General features: G+C 42.9%; 1 long non-coding RNA gene across 1 annotated transcript; it reads left to right on the top strand.

The window, feature by feature from the left end:
• The first annotated feature begins 1169 nt into the window (after positions 1 to 1169).
• LOC140001807 (uncharacterized) lies at positions 1170 to 11833 on the top strand. Its single transcript, XR_011807333.1, has 2 exons — positions 1170 to 9861; positions 9934 to 11833. It is a non-coding gene; the product is annotated as an uncharacterized lncRNA (long non-coding RNA).
• Positions 11834 to 12217: the final 384 nt, after the last annotated feature.

Genomic DNA, 12217 nt, shown 5'->3' with positions numbered 1-12217 from the left:
GTGAGACTGACAGGTCTATAATTGCCAGGATCTTCATTCTTGCCCTTCTTGAGAATTGGGACCACATTTTCCAGCTTCCAGTCAACTGGGACCATCCCAGATTCCCAAGACTGTTGAAAAATACTTGAGAAAGGTTTGAGAAAGGTTTGAGAAAGGCTGATTACATCAGCCAGCTCTCTGAGTACTCTGGGATGAATCTCATCAGGCCCCATGCACTTGTATGCATCCAGGTGGAGCAGCAAATCCCAAACAAGTTCAGGGTTAACTGGGAGTTTATCATTCCTGCAGTCATGGTCCACATCCTTTTCTTTGTCTTGTTTTGCCTGAATTCCAGTAACATAACTTGAAGGTAAATTTGCCCTGAAACTCACTCTGTGGAAATCAGTGCAGTGAGAGGAATAAATTTGGTCTTCTGTCTGTTTTTCTCTATGTATATATTGCTCAATATTCAGATTTGGTATTAGCAATTACAATCCTATCTAGCTCAGGGGAATTTCAGCAGCTTCCAGTAAATATGAATGTGGTGCAATTACTGAACTAAAACAGTAAATTGAATATCATTTACAAGAGGAGGTTGCATGAGCAATCTCACCTATTGAAATGATATTAAGTAAAATTTTAAGTGATAATTTTATGACTTCACTTGCATACATTTCTGGAACATCTTTTTTAAGAATAAGATTTTTCATTGACGGGTAATAATTAAACAAGACTAAGCTTTTTTTACAAGTCATGTGTAATATAACTGAGAACCAAAGTTGTATTATTTTTTTTTTACTGGTAATAGAGAAATTTAAAACTCAGTAAGAATAAGCTATGGAAATTCTGGACATTTAATCTTCAGTTTTCTTCCTGTCTACAGTTTTTTTTCGTATTTGACACATGCAGAATCACACACAGAATCACAAAGAATCACACAGAATAGTTTGGGTTGGAAAAGACCTTAAAGATCATATAATTCCATCCCCTCCTGCCATGGACAGGGACATGTTCCACTAGATCAAGTTGCCCAAAGGCCCATCCAACCTGGCCTTGGAACATATCCATGCATGGGGCATCCATGTCTTTCCTGGGCAACCTGTGCCAGTGCCTTACCACCCTCTAAGTGAAGAACTTATTTCTAACATCTAATCTAATTCTACCCTGTTTCATTTTAAAACCATTTCCCTTAGTCTTATCACTACACTCTTTGATGAGGAGTTCCTCCACAGCATTTCTGTAGGCCCCCTTTACGTACTGGAAGGCTCTAGGAGGTCTCCCTGGAGCCTGCTCTTTTCCATACTGAACAACCCTAACTCCCTCAGCCTGTCTTAATAGGATAAGACATCCACTTCTTTTCCTTAATCTAGACTTCCATAAACTAAAGCTCTTACTGGTTTAATCAGAGGTATTTCAGCACATTTCTTAGAATCTCCTTGACTGGCATTTGCATCCCCAAACCATGCAAAGTACAATAACTGAGCAATAAAAATAGTTCTTTTGCAAAAAAAAAAAAAATACAGAAAAATCCTGTATGTGGTACAACTTACTTGAGTTCTGGACAGCTGCTCTGGGCAAATTTTACTTTTTCTGAACTTTCTTCTAGTCAGAGAAACTGTGTCTCTGAAATTCGCCATTACTGTTGACCTTTACCAACACAGCCGATTGCCAATATACTCTGGCTTCACTTTTTGGTTGAGGAGTAGGGGTGGACAGACATAAGTATATTTCTGTAGTCTAAAGATGAGAGTTGGATTTACATTAAATTCATTACCCTAAGTGAATGATGACTATGGTCTGAAATTTAGGGTTGTGGGTTTTGATCTCCAAGTAATTAGAATTGCTTCCTATTTAATGCTCCATGTGAGTCTATGTGAAGAAGCTAAAACTGGCTTGATTCTACCCTTGTGATGTATGTGAAACCCAAATGAGTTCATAATGGCTTCATTACAGAAGTGGTACCAAGGAAACTGTTCCAGCTGTTCCTCAAAGAGAAGAGCTACAGAACTGCTATCCCCTGGGGCATTCTCCAGCATAGTAGCCTCTATCAGACAGAAGTCTGGAGTGCCAAACAGGGAGGCTGCTCTGCCAGCAGTTTGTTTCCTTTTTACACATAGCAAAACAAAGCACAGGTTAAAGAGGGGAAAAGTACAGGACTAATAGGAAGCTAAATGAGACATGACAGTTAAGGCATGCACTAGATGTGAATGCATGAAACTTATTCCCACTTGGCTCCCTTTAGAAATATTTTGTCTGAATTGTTTTAGAAACTCTGGTATTTCTGAGAGCTGTTTTTGCTGTTTTTTTGTTTTTGTTTTTGTTTTTTCCCCCGTAGGAACAGCTATAAAATGTAAACATTTTAAATAGGTAAACTTCCTTGTTTGTTATTTGCATTTTAAATGTGCATTGTCCTGTGACACCATTACCAAAAGTTTCTGTAAATATCTGAGGTTTCATATGGCCCTAAGGAGGCTTAACTGAATAAACATAAGCATTTATATCATCTTCTATAAATGGGTAATTAGAAAATAGATGGTGAATGTTGGTCTCCAGGATTACTGCTATAGGTGTATCTTGTCTGGGGGACTTACTCAGATTTTTCCGCTGCAGTTTTGTCCATTACAAATGCCTTCTGCAACATTCAAGAGTGCTGGGGTTTGTAGGAGCCAAAGAGAAATGGATGAATGCTGCTGCCAAAAGATTTTTACCTTCTTTCCTCCCTTCAGATGGGAAACTTCTGTGACACTGAATCATTAAAATTGATTCTCCTGTTAACTACCATGTAGTTACACCAATGATCAGTTTACACCCAATGTCCTAAACTATCTAAAAATTTATACAGGCTTCTTGGCCAAACAATAACTGAACACTTCTTTGAGGTTTAGTCCTACAATGCTATTTTGGTATAGAAATGGATAGCCATGTCACATTTTCATCAAACCTCCTTTTTTTTTAAGCTTATCTTTGCAAAATTCTTGACATTTCATTTATTAATCTTTTCCTTAGGATCTGCTTTTGTTCCATCTGCAAAGAAAGTCTGTTGTGATGAAAACCCTTGTAGGACCTGCTTATGTGAGAACTCCCTTCATTCTCATTCGATTGTTCAGAGAGCATCCTCAGACCTAGGAGAAAGAAGATATGAATTACACACATGTAGGCAAGGCGTCATCTTCTCCTTTGCCACAGACTTACATGCATCACCTGTGCCCAGGGATGGTAAATTCATTCTTCCAGTGTCTAAGAAAATAGCTGAAAGATCTAGATATTCAGCTGAGTTGCTAAGAAACATAAAGAATTTTAAAGTATGCAAGGTTACAAGGCTAATCTAAAGTTAGACTAATACTGTGTAGCATCTCCATGGCAACCAGGAGTGAACGGCATGTGAGGTGAAAGAAGAGGGGAAGACAGAATAATAATCAGCAATGAATAAACCTTGTCAGGACTTAGTGCGATTATGTTGTCAATGAGTTAGAGAATGCTGCTGCCCTGCTGGAGTTCAGCTATGCTTCTGGAGAAGAGATATTCTCTTTGCAGGTCCAGGAGAAATGACAGATGACATTTTAAGAGTAGAATATAATGGCAAGCTCCATGGCTGCTAACTACTGGAAGGGTTAGTGACACTTCATCTCTGCTCCTCCATCTTTACTCTCTGCCCCTGCTCCCCATGGGGTCCCTCCCATGGGATGCCGTCCTTCCTGAAATAAGCTGTATGGGGCTGCCCATACACAGCAGCTCTTCAGGAACTGCTCCCACATGGCTCCGTCCCACGGGGTCCATCCCCCAGGAGCAAACTGCTCCAGCACGGGTCCCCCATGGGTGGGCGGCAGCTCCCCCCAGACCCCTGCTCCTGCCTGGGCTCCTCTCCACGGGCTGCAGCTCCAGCCCAGGGCCTGCTCCTGCGGGGGCTCTCCATGGGCCGCAGCCTCCTCCAGGCCACATCCACCTGCTCCACTGGGGGCTCCTCCACCCATGAGGGGGCTGCAGCGTGGAGATCTGCTCCATGTGGGACCCATGGGCTTCAGGGGAACAGCCTGCTCCACCAGGGGCCTCTCCACAGGCCACAGGGGAACTGCTGCTGACTGCTTGGAGCACCTCCTGCCCTCCTGCTGCACTCACCTTCGGGGCTGGCAGGCTGAGCCTCACCCTTATTTCTCATCTGCTGTTGTGCTGCATTCTTTCCTTCTCTTAAATCTGCTCTGAGAGAGGCACAACCAGTGTTGCTCACTGGCTCGCTCTAGCTAGCAGCAGGTCCCTTTTGGAGCCAGCTGGATCTGGCTCTTATCTAATATGGGTGACCTTCTAATTTTCTCTGTCTTAAACCAGGGAATGTTACTCTTGTTTCATGGTTAAGTACCAATACAAAGTTGCTATCTGAGGTCCAGGTTGTCCTCTTATTGCTTCTCATACATCACAGGAGTTAGTCCTTCATGACAATCTACATGGAAATGATTTCCATTCTTTCATTTCCTGCTTTACCAATAGTGGTTAATATGTGAAATCCTTTCTTTATATATTTTTCTGAGCACTATGAAGGGAAGTAAAAGAGGTATAGTATGACCACCACCTGCTTTTAAATGAATTAAATGAAGCCTATGAGAGTTATGTATACCAAAAGCTGGCACTCTTAAACTTCTGAGGCACTGAGACTCTTTTGTTTTGGTAGTGAAACATAGCAAGAGACCCTTTCTAAGTACTTGTTGCAAAGTAACATTAAGACATATCAGAAGTGAATTTATTCAGATTAATCATGGATGTTTCCATTGCAGGCATCAGGTACACCTGACCGAGTCACTTCAAAATCACATTCAAAGTCATTACAGTCTAGGATGGTTCTGTCAGATTAAAACAGTTACACACAGTTAGTAGGATAAATTACATCCCAGACTTCACCAACTGTTCTATCTCTTCCACCTAAATCTATAATGAAGGGATACCAAACAATCCCAGCACAGAGTTATAGTGTAGTTCTTCTCATTATACCCAAGAGAAAATTATTAAGATATTGTGAGGAATGTTTTAACAATTCCAATTCGTGTCCATAAATTCGTGTCCATAAATAAATAAGTCCGTAATAATGTAATAATTCTGTTTGAATCCTGCCTGCCTCTGGGCCCTGCACTGGCAGTTTAATTCTTGAACCACAGATGCAGTGTGCCTCAGTCTCCCCCTCATTCCAGTCAATTTATCACGTCTTCAGAAAACACTCCTTAAATTTATGAACCTGTTTGCTTTTGTTATTCCTGACTTCTAGTTCTAACAGTTACAGCCTTTTTTCCTGTCTTCTTCGAGATTAACTTAACACTGCTATAGATGTGTCTGTGAATGGCTGGGGAAGAATGTTTTAATTACTCGTGAAGCGTCAAATAAGAAAGCTGTTTGTGTTTGATGTCTGGGAGTTTCAGAACAACTGATAACAACTAGTGACTGTTATGGGATACTATGAGGATCCTTGGTATCTGGCCAGGGGGGCCAAGAGATTAAGAGGAAGAAAAAAGAAGCTGAAGGACGGCTGGGAGACAAGACCTGGGAGAGTTTACAGAGAGTGTTCCATAAACTTGGAATAGTGCCAAGTAAGTGCAAAGGGTGAGAGGAAGACTACGAGCCTTCAGCATGAAAGACCCCTAGAGACCCCCAGAGGAGACTGATGCGCATGCTCCAGTAGGAGGAACCGGACTCCGGAAGCTAATTATAATAATCTACTTTTTTAGAAGTAGTAATGAATATGTATTAGTCTAGGTGCATAAAAATCAGCTGCTTGATGTAACTGGTGTGCGTCCTGGTGGAGCAGAGACTCCCGGTGCACCCAGCGCTGTTTGCTTACCTCTATTCCTTTATATTCTTTTAATAAATCCTATTTTTTTATTTAATCCTAATTTGAATCCTGAGCCATTTATAACAATTTGGGGGCTCGTCCGGGATGGCTATAGTTCCTGAATTCTGATTTAATCTAGGAGAGGCGCCCCACCATTTGGTGGCTCCTGTTTGAGTCAGATCAGGACTAATGCCATCCTGAACCTGAATAAAGGTAAGCAAAGAATTTGATTTTTTTTTGAGCTCCCGTGTTGCCGGCTGGTTTTTGCCCGTAATTCTGCGCGCGAAGATCCGGACGAAGACGACAGGGTCGTTTGGATACCGTCTGGTTGGATTCCGGTGTCCGGAATCGAACCGGATGAAGACGACAGTCGTTTGGATACCGTCTGGTTCGATCCCAGACGAAGACAGCAGAGACGCTGGTGGATACCGTCCGATTGGAGTCTGGACGAAGACGACTGATTCGTAAGATACCGTCCGGTTGGGTAAGGATACGGTTGCCAGTTTTTGTGTGTGAGAGTGTAACTGAGACTTCTAAAGTCAGCGTGGAGGTCTTTTTGTTTTCTCACTGGTTCTAATCTCCTGTCGGGGGGGGCTAGACTGGTGAGAAGAGGGATACGTGGGTGGGTGATAGGTCCTAAACCCCCTGCAAGACACTCTCACTGGGCAGCCAAGGGCTGTGGGAATTGCCACTAGTAAAATTCCCGGATGGGTCAAATAAAATCAAAGACCAAGGACCAGAAAGGGAGCAAATTACCAGATATATGACCAAAAAGTCCATTATGAATAATGATTAGAAATTGGAACAATAGGGGCCCCAGAAAATTAAAGAGTAAATTGAAAATGATTATTATATGATAGAATGACCAAAAGAACCCTTAAGACCCCATGTATTTTGATCCACAGAGGACGGGGTCTGTCAGGCTTTGAACATTAATAGTAGAATACCTGTGGATCCAGAAAAGAGCAAGCTGAAACATTGGAATTAGAAATTAGAGAGCAATTGATTAAGAATGAATATGTGCTACTGTGCTGTGCTGCACTTATACCACCAGATAACAGGAGCCTCTCAGGCCCTGAGAACCAGATTAAAAACCTCATGGTTCAGAGTTTAACCAAGGTGTCTGAAATAAGGAGGAGTGTTCACAAAGGGACAGGTTATGTATATGTATAGGAATGTTCATGTATATGTAACTCTTTACTAAAGCAATTTGTCACGTTAGGCCTGCACGACTTTGGGGGGACAACCCGCCCCGTGCTGCACGGCACTGAGTAAACATACCTACTTTACAATCTTACTGACTGTGGAGTCAGCTTTCTGTGAGTCATTTTGGTGAGCCAGGCAGGAGACACTCTGCTCGGCTGCGGGATCGGCTGCAGCGTGGACGCCCCTAGGTGCACCCTGAGTGTTTTTGCTCGGAGGGGACTCCACTCTCAGCTGCTCACCGCGGGAGCAAAGATCTCCTGAAACTGCAGACAAACGGTATGTTTTGGGCTGCTGGAGGGATACTATCTGGAGTGTTAATAATTGTATGTGTTTTTATGTATGTATTTTGTGTTGAAAGTATTTGTGTAAATGTAAGGGTTTGAAACAAAGTGTTACAAGTCACTTCACGAAGAACACAGTCAGAGACAATACTTATTTGGTTGGTTATCATTCTAAATTATATTCCTGTGGTGTGAATGAGATGTGCTGGAGGCCTCCGTGTGCGAGTGTGCTGTGTGAGTGAGACGCAGCGTTGCTGCAAAGCGAGTGCAGAGTTCCGATCCGTTGTTCCGTACTCTCCGCAAGGGAGTGGGCAGAGACGAACGAAGTGCTTCACAGACTGAAAAGAAGTGCTGTTTTATCCAAGTTTTGAGTGGTGGTGCCTAATATATGGGCCCGGCGTATCTTGTGTATCTTGTGTATCCTATTTTTCTCTTAAATGTTTTGACTGTGACAAGAAAAAGGCAGGAGCATGATATGACATGCTTCCTGCAACATATGAGGTCCGCACAGGCCGAGACCTGGACTCACTGAGACCTGGACTCGCTGAGACCTGAACAGGCCGAGAGACCGGAGCGGCGCCGAGAGACCGGAGCGGCGCTGGGAGGCCCGAGACACTACGGAGGGACTACCGCTGGACGGAGAGAGCCCTGAGAGATGCTGCAGAGCCACGGACGGCTCTGAGAGACACAGAATAGACCTGACAGAAGCTGCAAAACGCGGGGAAATTGAAGTAATTGCAGAACATCCGAGATCGAGTTGCTACGGGAGACCAGAGGCGTCAGTGGACACCGGTAGCTGACCCTCACCGTGAGGCGAGTCGGCACAGAGCAAAGGGGCGGACATCAGGACCCTGCAGCCTGTCTGACATAACCATGGAGGCAGCGGCAGCAGCGGCTGTGCTGCTTCACTCTGGCATTCTTTTTATAAAAGGTTTATCTTGCAATGCAAAAAAGACTATTCGTCCCCAGATCGGTGTTATAACTATTACTAACGACGACTTAGCTCTATCGCAGGGCAGGAGTGCAAAGACGCAGATTACACTGCCAAATGACCACCGGCAGGCTCTTTCACAAACCTAAGGTTGCAGCTGGCACTGCCTGCAGCCGTATAGCAGACGTTACACTCTCTTTCCTAATTAGTAATCATGTGTCTCATCCATTTGTGGTGAATGGCCAGTGACAAAAAGAAAAGGGGGGAGACAAAGAAACGGTACAAGGAGGATGCCACTGACACTAACAGCATGGGTAATAGGAGTAGTATAAGTGACACAGGTGACGGTGCAGGGCACTCTGCCTGCTGCTCGCCTTCGCCTGACTGTGCACTGCTGCCAACGGTGCTAGAGTAAAATGTGAAGACTGTCTGGATGGCACTGATGAAGCAAACTGTAACGATGTTATTCAGTGCTCTGGACCTGGCAAATTCAAGTGCAGAAGTGGAGAATGCATAGATATCAATAAAGTGTGTAACCAGCAGAGAGACTGCAAGGACTGGGGTGATGAGCCCCTGAAGGAATGCAACATAAATGAATGTGACTGTCCAGCTGGGTTTGACTTTGTAGAAAAGAGAAACTGCGGAGATATTGATGAATGTCAAAACCCTGGTATCTGTAGTCAAATATGTATCAACCTGAAAGGTGGCTACAAATGTGAACGTAGCCATGGCTATCAGGTGAATCCTGCTACAGGAACCGGGAAAGGGCCATACTGGTACAAAAACACAAATAACACCTGTGATTACAATGACGCTGCTAAGCAGGGTTTAGGGGTTTGTAGCATGGAGACAAGGGGGTAACAACTACAGTGTTTGGAACAATTGTGCAGCTTTGGCCTTACCTCCTGATGTGCTTCTGATTTGTGGGGATGGGGCCTGGCAAGGTAATGCAAATGCTATCAGATGTCCATGTTACTTAGATAAACTCATTGTATTTGCTCCTAGCTTGTTACAGTTGCGTGAGATCACCAGACATAAATGGGCATTGCTTGCATCGAATTGCAATGATAATGTTGAATTGTGTGGGGTTGCAGCTAGAGCGGCATTAGCAATTTCAGTGCCTGGAGTGGCATCTGCGGCCGCACGTAACAACTTAGAAAAATTGGAATGCTGGGCCAAGAAGCAAGCCTATGCCACGACAGAGATACTTGAGGAGATGTTACCAGATCAAAATAGTCTGCGACATGCAATCTTACAGGATCAAGCTGCTATTGACTTTTTGCTTTTGGCTCAAGGGCATTGGTGTGAGGGACTGTACCTTGTTTTACTGACTACTGAAACAGCTGTGAGAACCGCAGAAAGGGACCCATGCATCCAGAATAAAAGGACCAGTAACTACTGAAACTTGGAGGGTTGAGTCCGCTCCTGGGAAACTGAAACTCAAGCTAAGGAAGAACTAATATTCTGGCAACGAGGCTCTGCATGAATTAAGGATGCCAAATAAAGGGGACAAGCCTGAAGGGAGGAAAGGGAGAAGGCAAGACCAGGGCAGGACCCCCCACTGCGGTGTGTATGGTCTACCGAGGGAAGCAACCCCTATGGGTATTGACTGCCGAGTGAGAGGGCCTCGACTGGACTTCTCCCACACTAAGGTCAGGTTGTCCTGAGAAAATAATATAAGACCCTTTTTTTTAACCTATATAAAATTGTGATTCGTTTTCCAGGAGCTGGATCACCCTGACAGGCCGAACGGTAACACAAGCCTGAATCAACCCTGAAGGTGTTTGCCTATTATGATCCAGATACGTGGGCAGAAGACAGATCGTGGGACTATAGGACCCCAGTATATATACTTAATAGAATAATTAGGTTATTAGCTGTAATAGAAATAGTTATAAATGATGAGAACTGCTTTGTATCAAAATAGCCTAACTTTGGATTATTTACTAGCACAAGAAGGAGAAGTCTGTGGAAAATTTAGCTTTAGTAATTGCTGTTTAAAGATTGATAAAAAGGGTGTTTCTTCCTAGTAGCTGATAGAATGTTATGTTCTGGTTTAGGATGAGAAGAATGTTAATAATATGCTGATGTTTTAATTGTTTTTAATTGTTACAGAGCAGTGCTTACACCAAGCCAAGGACCAAGCCAAATTCAGCTTCTCACTGTCCTGCTAGCAGGCAGGCTGGGAGGAGGACCGGACTGCTCGGGGTTAGGTTGGGCATCGGACAGCAGGTGGTGAGCAATTGCATTGTGCATCACTTGTTTCGTACACATTATTACTAGTAGTACTATTATAATCATTATTGTTATTATTATTATTGTTATTATCTACTTGTTTTTATCTCAACTCACAGGCTTCACTTTCCCATTTCTCTCTCCCATCCCAGAGAAGGAGAGGGGGGACGTGAGCGAGCAAACACAAACCTGGAAGGATATGGAATGGGATTTATTTTCATTTATTTTCATTTATTTTTATTTTCATGGCTGCCTGGTGGACCATGGGTTAAAAGAGTGTTATTTTTATTGTTATGTGGTGTAAAGATGTTATTGTCTATACCTTGTATGATACCTTGTCTTACATTATTAATACACTGGGTGATAAATAGTACATTGGTAATAACTTCATTAAAAAAGGAAGGGAATATGTCAATTATGATGCTTAAGGACTGGACCCTCCGAGAACAAACTGATGAAATCCAATTATTAATAACAGAAGAGACACGAATTGGGGATATTAAAAAGAAGATAAGGGATTGTGAGGAATGTTTTAACAATTCCAATTCGTGTCCATAAATTCGTGTCCATAAATAAATAAGTCCGTAATAATGTAATAATTCTGTTTGAATCCTGCCTGCCTCTGGGCCCTGCACTGGCAGTTTAATTCTTGAACCACAGATGCAGTGTGCCTCAGTCTCCCCCTCATTCCAGTCAATTTATCACGTCTTCAGAAAACACTCCTTAAATTTATGAACCTGTTTGCTTTTGTTATTCCTGACTTCTAGTTCTAACAGTTACAGCCTTTTTTCCTGTCTTCTTCGAGATTAACTTAACACTGCTATAGATGTGTCTGTGAATGGCTGGGGAAGAATGTTTTAATTACTCGTGAAGCGTCAAATAAGAAAGCTGTTTGTGTTTGATGTCTGGGAGTTTCAGAACAACTGATAACAACTAGTGACTGTTATGGGATACTATGAGGATCCTTGGTATCTGGCCAGGGGGGCCAAGAGATTAAGAGGAAGAAAAAAGAAGCTGAAGGACGGCTGGGAGACAAGACCTGGGAGAGTTTACAGAGAGTGTTCCATAAACTTGGAATAGTGCCAAGTAAGTGCAAAGGGTGAGAGGAAGACTACGAGCCTTCAGCATGAAAGACCCCTAGAGACCCCCAGAGGAGACTGATGCGCATGCTCCAGTAGGAGGAACCGGACTCCGGAAGCTAATTATAATAATCTACTTTTTTAGAAGTAGTAATGAATATGTATTAGTCTAGGTGCATAAAAATCAGCTGCTTGATGTAACTGGTGTGCGTCCTGGTGGAGCAGAGACTCCCGGTGCACCCAGCGCTGTTTGCTTACCTCTATTCCTTTATATTCTTTTAATAAATCCTATTTTTTTATTTAATCCTAATTTGAATCCTGAGCCATTTATATTTAGAGATTGTAACTGGTCTATTCTTGAAAATAAATAGCTGTGAAACTCCAGATGAGGGTAACCTTAGATATTTTTGGCATCCTGGCACCTAAAGAGGTTAGATATGTTTTTTCTGCCTTGCTTTCATGACATTAGAAGTTTAAGAGAAGTAAAAGGTGATCTGTTCATGTTACAATAAATTATTTGCCTAAGGTTATCCAGTAAGAGTGAAACAGATCAGAGATTTGAATTCAGTCTCTCAGAGCCTATGGATGTCCTACAACCACTCTGTCTTCTTCCCTAATGTGCTTTTCTCCTAGTTCAATGGAGTGATAGCAATATCACTTCTGTTCATTGGGAAAGCAGTGCTTTCTGACAGAA

Source organism: Anas platyrhynchos, chromosome 2 (assembly GCF_047663525.1).
Source record: "Anas platyrhynchos isolate ZD024472 breed Pekin duck chromosome 2, IASCAAS_PekinDuck_T2T, whole genome shotgun sequence".
NCBI classification, from domain to species: Eukaryota; Metazoa; Chordata; class Aves; order Anseriformes; family Anatidae; genus Anas; species Anas platyrhynchos.
Note: the sequence above shows the minus strand (reverse complement) of the source record. Positions and strands in the feature narration are given on the sequence as shown.